Source organism: Drosophila grimshawi, unplaced genomic scaffold, assembly GCF_018153295.1.
Source record: "Drosophila grimshawi isolate 15287-2541.00 unplaced genomic scaffold, ASM1815329v1 contig_1006, whole genome shotgun sequence".
Lineage (NCBI taxonomy): Eukaryota > Metazoa > Arthropoda > Insecta > Diptera > Drosophilidae > Drosophila > Drosophila grimshawi.
The window spans coordinates 864621-873694 of NW_025062489.1; the positions used below are offsets into that span (position 1 = coordinate 864621).

A 9074-nucleotide genomic window follows, 5' to 3' on the forward strand; every position below is an offset into this window, starting at 1 on the left:
TATATATATTATATATATATATATATATATATATATATATATGCTGTGAATTGCTGGTTTGTTTACGCTTTTGTTATTTTGGGGCGAGCAGCGATGGATGTCGAGCACATTTGCATTTTTTGGGGTCAGGTAGCAACAACAAAAGCCGCCCTCCCCGCGCACTTTTCATGATTTGCACGGGAAACGAGATGAGATGAGAGCTCTGCAATCTCATTTAAATGTTATCTGCTGCTGCTGTTCAGCTCGAGGATTAGGCCCCGGCAATATGAGTCACCAATTTGTCAGATTAAAAGCGACGCGACATAATAAATGCTTCGCATTAATTGCCAAGCAAAGGCAAAAATAAAGACTCTACCTAATAAATTACTATTAAAAATAAAGCGCCCTCATTTCAATTATGTTTCAAGCAAGGCAAATGTCAAATACGACTTAAAAATAACGATAGCAACGAAGGCAATAAGAATGTCGTAGTCAACACAAAATCAAAACAAAAAATCAAAAATAAATGAAAAAGCACTCACGAGGTGGCAACGATTTAATTTTGACATACATATATTCATTTAAAATACAGAGCGCCTACGGGCCGTATGCGCAACGTGTAAGTGACGAAAACATTTACAATGGCATATGACAAGCAGACAAACGCAAAGCGAACAACTTGAGCACCTTGCAACACCAAACAATCTGTAACATGATTTGATATTAAGAAAATTGCCATTAGTACTAATTACATAAATGTCATCTTGATAAAGACAAGTCCATTGATTTTTGGACCGATTGTTAATTGTTTACAACACAAACAGTTCTAAATATTTCACACACACAACTTAAAGCGTGGCACAGCAAATCGAAGAGCTGTAAAATGTCCACGGAAACCTAAAAGAATTTAACGAAAACTGGTGAGAGGAGCAACCATCGAAAGAAGAAAGGGAGAAAAAACAGCTAACATTAAGTTACAGGACTTGAGCAAAAATCACTAAGAAATATCAGTGTTTAGGAGCTAAAATCTATACAAACAGCGACCAACTAGAAACTGAGAAGTGCTTAAATGAGGCGAAAACTGCATACAAAATTACAATAGAGAAGAGATGTAGTGAATCATTATGAATGATGTGTTCAGATACGTATAGAAGCTACACTTGTGCATAAACATCTGACTCCATTCATAGTGTCATGTTATTGCTATTTATCGATACAAATATATGTCAGTTTCAGTTTAATGGTTCAATTTTTGACAGCAGCCAACCGAAATGAGTTGTTTTCAAATTTCGATTTAGAAGTGTTTTAAAGTTTTATTGAAGCAGGCGGCAGAAAAGGAAATACTGAGCAACAACAGCCGCAGGGCTCTCAGCCCAGCCAAATGGGACAATCCTTCCATTGGGCCCCATTCCCCAATCCCGCGATTGATGAAGTTAAAGTTGCTGCTGTCGCACAATTGAATACAGTGGCGCGTGCGAGCAGCTCGATGGCTTCCAGTGTGAGCAACTTGTGGTCGAAATTTACACCTGCACAATGTGGGGAGCCTATGGCTGGATGCCAAGGATTCGCCTCATGAAGGGTGTGAAGCATGAGGCGAAACACTTTGTAGATGACAAGCACAGCCATGGGGCGCCCTTTGGATAACGAAGGGCTTACTTTCTATTTTTCGACAGGTGCTTCCAAATGCACATTTCACTCCATTTCCATCCGTTTTTTCTTTGGTTTTTCTTTGAACATTGAAAATATATTCAATTGTACATTAACAAAAAAATAAAGAAAAATCGTTTTAATTTTCCTTCTATAAGATCCTGAAAATCTTAATGTATTATATTTGTCTTCAATATTTTAGACGTTCAATTTTATTTTAAATATTCCTTTTTTATTTTAAATGCGAATTTTGATATTAATTAATTTTTTCAAATTTATTTCTAAGCTTCTCTTTGAAATGTTGGGAACCTTAGACTTAGAAACTACAAATAAAATATTTATATACATTCGAAAGTAGATCTTTCATCTGTTTTTTAAAATTATGTGCATAAAAAGCGTTTGCGCTTATAGGAATAAATGCCGATTTTGATTATATTTCAGTTGACTTTGTGTAGCTTTGGCATTGGCTTCACTCTTAAGTCTATCAAATGCTGCCTGCCATAATTTTTTAATGCCGCAACGCTGTTATTCATTAAGTTTAATGAGTTCATTTAAATTTGACTGAGTGTCGGTGGAAGACAGACGCATGGAGTCAGACCAAAAGCCGAAAAGCTGCTCAGTTCAAGCAAAAGCGAACGATTTGCGGACGACAATCTTAAAAGGCTTGAAATGGAAGCAAGGCTACAAGACTAATTGACAGCCCAACCCATCCCATACTTGGGCACCCCATTGAAAAGGCTACAAAAAGAGGCAAATTTAAAATGGCAAAGTGGAACTCTAAGCGACATTACGCCAGCTGTCAGCTGACAGTTGCTGCCTCCTGGTTGCTGCCTCCTTGTTGCTGGTTGCTGACTGCCACACAACTAATTCAATTAGCCTCGCTAATTTTAGCTCTATTAGCTGAAAGGCTGACGTTTTCTTGTTCGATGGGCGATATATTTTTGTCGAACACTGTTGCAAATGACAGCACTTAACACCGCTACCATGGGTGCGTTTGCCAATCTAATGGGCCAACCAATGATTAACATCACACTGTCCTCGTAGCATCTCCTGAGCAAGCAAAACTCACAAGTGCTTAAATAAATACTTGAAAAGATTTATTATGCTGCTGTGCGTTGTGTGACAGTAAACTATGCATATACATACTTAATCCATGATAATTATAAGCAAACAACTTTATTGCAAGCTAGCCTATATTTTCATTATTATTATTATCATTATCTGAATCTTTTGACTATCGAACTATTAATTTCAATGCAAATATAATTATATTATTTGATAGCAATTCATTAGTTTAAAGGGATGCATATTAAACATACATGCATTTGAATTAAAAATTTCTTTTAAAATTTTTTTAGAGACCTTAAATTAAATTTGAATACTTATGATTTATATTGTACTGTGAAAATTGTATATTAAATATCCAATTGTAGGATTGCTTAAAATATGAAAATGTGATTATCATTATTATTTTGTGGTATGTCAAATACGATGAAACATGATTTTAATTGGCAGTCGCAGCAACAGGCATTTAAATTGCTATAACAACAACCCCAGCCACAACAACTAACAGGAACCACAATAATTTATTCACTTTATATGCAGAAATGTCCATATTCGAAACTTTTTAGTTTGTGTTTTGTGCAAATGGACATACATATATATATACTCTATACCCGTGGCTCCTGTCTCGAACAACTGCTCTGTCAATCCAGCTTGAAAAAGAAAACATCTCAACTTTTGTATGTTCGTCTAATAGACGAGTGATAAAAGCAGTTTCTAGATTTCGGATTGATTTTTACTGATTTCGTTAGATAGTTCATTAAATTCGATTTTTAACAAAATATTTCTTGGGATCTTTTTATCTTTAATACTGAAGGTATCATAGTATATTGGTTTTGTGTAATGTCCGTCATGCTGTCTGTCTGTCTGTCTGTCTGTCCGTCTCAGTTTTTATTTGAAAGTGTACTTTAAATTGCGCCCAACTAAATGCAGCAAGTTGCCTGTTTATTTATTTCTTCTATTTTTTTTTGTGTACACTTTATTTTTTTCATTAATGAAATTTCATATGGTAGACAGACGTGCGTGCATATGAGAGAATTTCATGATGCGTGCTCGGCTGCTTTGCCAAAGTGACAGTTTTGATGTTTGGTAAGCCAAACATATGCAGACGCCGGCACGCGTTCATGTTTGCCTCCAAGTGGAGCCCGGAACATTGATGGGCCCATCCGGGCATTGGAGCTCAAAGTGGTGGTGGCAGCAAATGGTACAACACGTGCTGCAGCGAATCGATTAAATTTCCTTAATGCCAAACCATAAATTTTCAGTTGTTTTACTATTGTCAACGACCTTTCAACCGAAGACAATACACACACACACACAAGCACAAGCAGCTATATATACTTTTGTAGCTACAAAATGACAGTCCCGAAATACAAAACAAAAAAGGAAAAAAACAAATTATGTCTAACATCGCATAGTCCCGAGTTCGGCTGAAAGTTAAGTGCCATCCATATGGGATTATAATATAAGCGTATATCTATATGTATATGTGAATATGTATGCATGTATGTTTGTATGTAATTCGGTTCTTGTTTTTTGTCGTCCCTCTGAGTGTGTCTGTGTGTGTGTGTGTGTGTTACTGTTATGCTTTGTTTGTCTTTTCGTTCCCTTCAAGCGATTTCGTATGCAGTGATTTGGTGATTTTTTTTCTTTGTATTTTGCCTTGTATGTATGAACCAACGAAATGAGAGATTTGTGTGAAGATTTACGCGCTACACAAAAATGAACTTGTGTAAATTTATGTGCATTACAAGAACAGACTCACGCACACAAATTGGCATGTGGGCCTCTGAGCAGCAGAGTCCATCATCAGAACCCTGCTCGAATGCCTCCCCATTAAGTAACTAACGCCATTAGTTGCTTAGTTTTTAGCCGCCTTCGCCCTGCTCCAAGCTTTTTCGGCGTAAGCAATTTTTATTGCTGCATTCCTCAAAGCATCATCAAAGTATCTACGAGAAATCTGCACTTAAGCCAGCTTTGGACTTTAGCTATGTGCAAGCAGTGAGGGATTGTTATGTACAAACCTATAGATTCGGTCGTAACAATCAACCCATCATCCTTGTGTCCCTGCACTATTAATATGTGAAGGATAACAGCCAAGCAACCGTTGGTTTGCTCTGAGCTAAGAATTAGAGAGCATTCAAAGATAACTATATAGGAAGCAGTAATTACTCCACAACATTCCCATTAAATTGGTGACCATAATTGATTCCATTTTTTGTTTTTAGACATAGATGTCTTCAATGCCCGGAAGAAATTCCAGTTACTCAATTACTCATCAAATAAAACACAATAAAGTCAACAATGCTTTAAAATAACATTTGATAAAAGGTCGTCAATATTTGGGCTCGATTATAGATTGATCTGTTGAATTAAATTGTACACATATAACATTATCCAATAGAGATCATTTTTATTTAAAACGTTTCCTCAATTCGCGATAAAGGTTAATATATTAAATATTTGACACAAATTTGCCAATCACAATAAATTAGAACTACATTAAACAGTGTCTATATATGGAACTAATTTCATTTTCAGATTTTGACTTTCTAAATATACTTCAGAATAAAATTCACATCATAAAAAAGTTAGCCTACGATGTGTTATTTGAAGAGTTTATTTAAAAAACAAATAAGACATGAAGAGGGCAGCAAATATGCATTTTCAATTCTTCTACTATAAAAGACTACAATATGTTAAGGTAAGCATTAAAAAGTACGGCATACTTCTTATGCAAGTTCATTCACTTTAGCTATAAGAGTTGCAATGGGAACTTGTTTTGAAATTCAGAACTCACTTCCAGCTGCGTAATACGCCCAAACAAAAAATATGCAATAAATTATGAATATTTATCACAAATTGTTCAGGCCAACTGCGAGTATGCACAAGCTGCTGGCGATTGCTTTCAGTCAAATTTCTTTTAACACATGAATATTCAATGCGCCCATTGTTTTCATTAACTTAAAAGAAACAAAAATAAAGCAAAAATATATTATATTTGGCACGCCGACGATTACATATCCTTGTAAGCCGGAGTCAACCTGCCAACATTTACATTTAAGTCTGGAGCTTTTATTTTTATGATGTATTTGTATGTTTTAAGTAAAGTGTACTTATTTTTCCATGCCTATCTCCATAGCACTACTTAGAACTTGTCATTCGACCGGTTGCTCCAGTGATGATGAATCTTTGCAAGGATCGTAATAGCATGGTTCTAATGGCAGTAAACTACTATAAAGTTGTTCGATCCGATCGACTCCGGCGATTTTGTGATCTCACCTAAAAGACGGTTATATTTTTTTTGTTTCATCAATGCTCGTCTAGCGAAGCTGATCAAGAATATATATACACATGGGGTCGTAGACATCTTCTTTAAAATACAACAAAGCTCATGACAAAAATATAATAACACCGCAGGGTATAGAAATGATATAAATGTTTAAGCTGACAGAGGCGCATCATAATCGACACCTGCGACCTGCCTCAACATATCTTTATTTATTTTTTTGAGGGAGCCTTTTTATGTTAGCTTGTAAAAAGCCGCCATTGAAGTAATTTTAGCCATACGGGCCATATGATGTTCGTGAAGTATTAGTGTAAAGAAAAATTGATTTTTTTTACTCTACTTATTGTTCTTTTTTTTTGTACTATCTACTCTCACATTTACTAATTAAAAGAGGTCACAACTTGAGGACGATTGTATTTGTCAGCTCAAATTAGTACAGTATTTAGCACACACACACGTAGCCACACACACATAATGGAGAATTGGGCCGCAGAAGGCAAATAAGCGGCCAATAAAAATATTATTAATATGCCAACGACACACAAGCCTCGACTTTTGGCATCCGCACCGCTGATGTTCGCAGCGGTGTCGTGTCACAAGCTAACACACACACAGACACACACACACACACACACACACACACGTGTAAAAACCGGAATATTAGCAGCGAGCCAGAGCAGACCACAGACCACACCACACCATATCAGCTGGGTGTGTTTTGGCCATAAATTTATTAACTTAGTGTCACATTTATTGCCGCATTTTCCAACTAAACCGCCGGCAGCAACATTCGAAGGACACCCACGTAGCCCACAGACACCCTCAGGGTACACACACACATACATAAGCAACAACAATTGTCTGTACACAACACCCACTCACTCCCTCTTGCCCTCTCTCTCCAACAAAACCCCAACCGCTATTAGGTGCAAACGTTATGCCAACAAATTGCTTAAAAATGCACTTCATAATGTTGTCGCATTGCTGTCAATAAAGCAGTGAACAAAAATTTTAAATTTTAAAGTGTCCACTTGACTGATTTGACAGCTAAATATACTTTCACAGCAACTCACATTCTATAGATATAAAACATTTTCAAGCGTCTATGCAACAACAACAAGACTAAATGAAATGGCTAAGGCAACGCTAGTTACCTTTTTAAGCACATAAATTATACTCGAAATGAATATCAAAATAGCATCTATGCAGCATCTTGACTTCGATTTAAGCACACACACAAATACACACACACAGGAGTGAACAATGATTGGAACTTTAATTTTTTGAATCAATGTCGCGATTTCGGTTCCGATTTCATTCCGGGCTAGTTTAAAAATCAAGAGCAGAAGTCTTATTATATATAACATTTGATATTTCTGAATTCTTACAAAGTATGCTATCTAAAAAAAATATATACATTTATCATCATTGCATTTCAGACGGATCAAAATTAGTTAAAGCGTTTATGAGCCAAAAAGAAATACTATTATTAATAATACAATTTTCTAATCTAAGAAATTTCACATAAGAACATATATAACTGCGAAAGGAAAAATATCACAAATAATTAATTCTGTCTTTGTAAATGGATTACTTTCCAACAAACGAATTTCCCAGTTCCTGAAAATACAATCAAAATATATAGCCCTAACCATTCGAACGTTACGAAAAGAATTTTTGCATTTTTTTGAATTTTTGAATTTTTTTAGACTAAGATATTCACTCTTTATTTATTGGAAATCCGGCTCAATGACTCCTAAGCAACAACCAGCACTTGGCAACGGACAAGCAGTGTTAAAGTCAGCCCAAAGATTCTCGTTGGGGTTGACATCTGGAGGCAATGCAAGATATGCTAGGACAATTGAATTGCCCTTAAACCACTTTCGAGTGCTATTTCTACTATGCTTAGAAGCGTTTTCCTAATGGAAACCCCTTTATCTTTATCTGCGTAAGGCAACAACACACTTTTCAATATTTTAACGTAAACATGTTGATCCATGACATTACCCAATATCAATCAAACCTTGTACCTACATACTTAAACTTTTTGCAAAACAAAAATAGGCATATTGAAAATCTTACAAATCTGTTAGACTCCCAAACAAAATAAAAATAAAAGTATAACTAAAAATATTAATTTTTAAACTATACGAGCAAATCAAAAGGGGACTCAAATCCAAATGGTTTTATTTGCCGACTTGATTTGATAGCAATTTAACCAGCCCTACCAATTGATTTCCAAAGTTAATGTTTTCGAAAATGAATGTTCTCACTTAGAAGCCTTAGCAGGCTTAAGTGTAATTTAAACCAAACACGAATTTCGAACAACGCTGGAGCACGCAAGGCTCTTCAGCAACTTTTTGTAAATTGTTTTATATGAAAAGTTTCTGAATAGAATATCAAATAATCCGCTGATATTTTAAATATGTACAAATGTCGGAGGGTAGAGGCACCTGTTGTCCATGGCACCATTGTTGCCCAGTTCTTATCGCAGCACACTTTTGTTGTTGGGTAGACACAATGGCTGCCAAACAGGTATTTTATCTACACATACATCTTGTATTGTTTTCGATGCTTATCGAGAATGGGCGGCACAACAGATGTACAATTGAAATCAATTTCCCAGCTAGCTTGTAATTAATGCGTCAATATGTGGCACTGATAAGCACAGTGCGGTGCACGATTCTGGGCAAACACAGTTAACAACAACGAACAGAGATAAACAGCGAACTTACATTTGGGGCACACAGAACCGTTAATTTTACAACTCTTAACAACAATTTCAATTCAAACTAAACGCGCCAAACGCGTTGCATACCGCACGGCGCAACGAGCTGCGGAACAACAACAATAAGAAAAAAAAACACTAGAAAAAAAAGAGGTGGTTTTAGTCTCAAAGAGTTGCTCCAAGTTCGGTCTTAGTCGCTTCCTTAATGCTGGAAACGAACTAACAGCAACGCAGTCTCGCGACCAACTGAGGCACTCAAAGCGACAACAGCAGCATTTAAGAAGCAGCTGAAACAGTTGTTGCCCATACAAAGTGCGTCTCTCTGTGTGTGTGTGTGTGTGTGTATGTGTGTGTATGCGTGTAAGTGAG

At 36.2% G+C, this 9074-nt stretch overlaps 1 protein-coding gene across 1 annotated transcript in view; it reads right to left on the reverse strand.

The window, feature by feature from the left end:
* Positions 1 to 8861, reverse strand: part of LOC6565441 — a 60699-nt gene extending 51838 nt beyond the window's left edge. The window contains exon 1 of the mRNA XM_032738219.2: positions 8713 to 8861. The gene's annotated coding sequence lies outside the window, so the exon portion shown is untranslated. The remainder of the gene's footprint in view (positions 1 to 8712) is intronic.
* Positions 8862 to 9074: the final 213 nt, after the last annotated feature.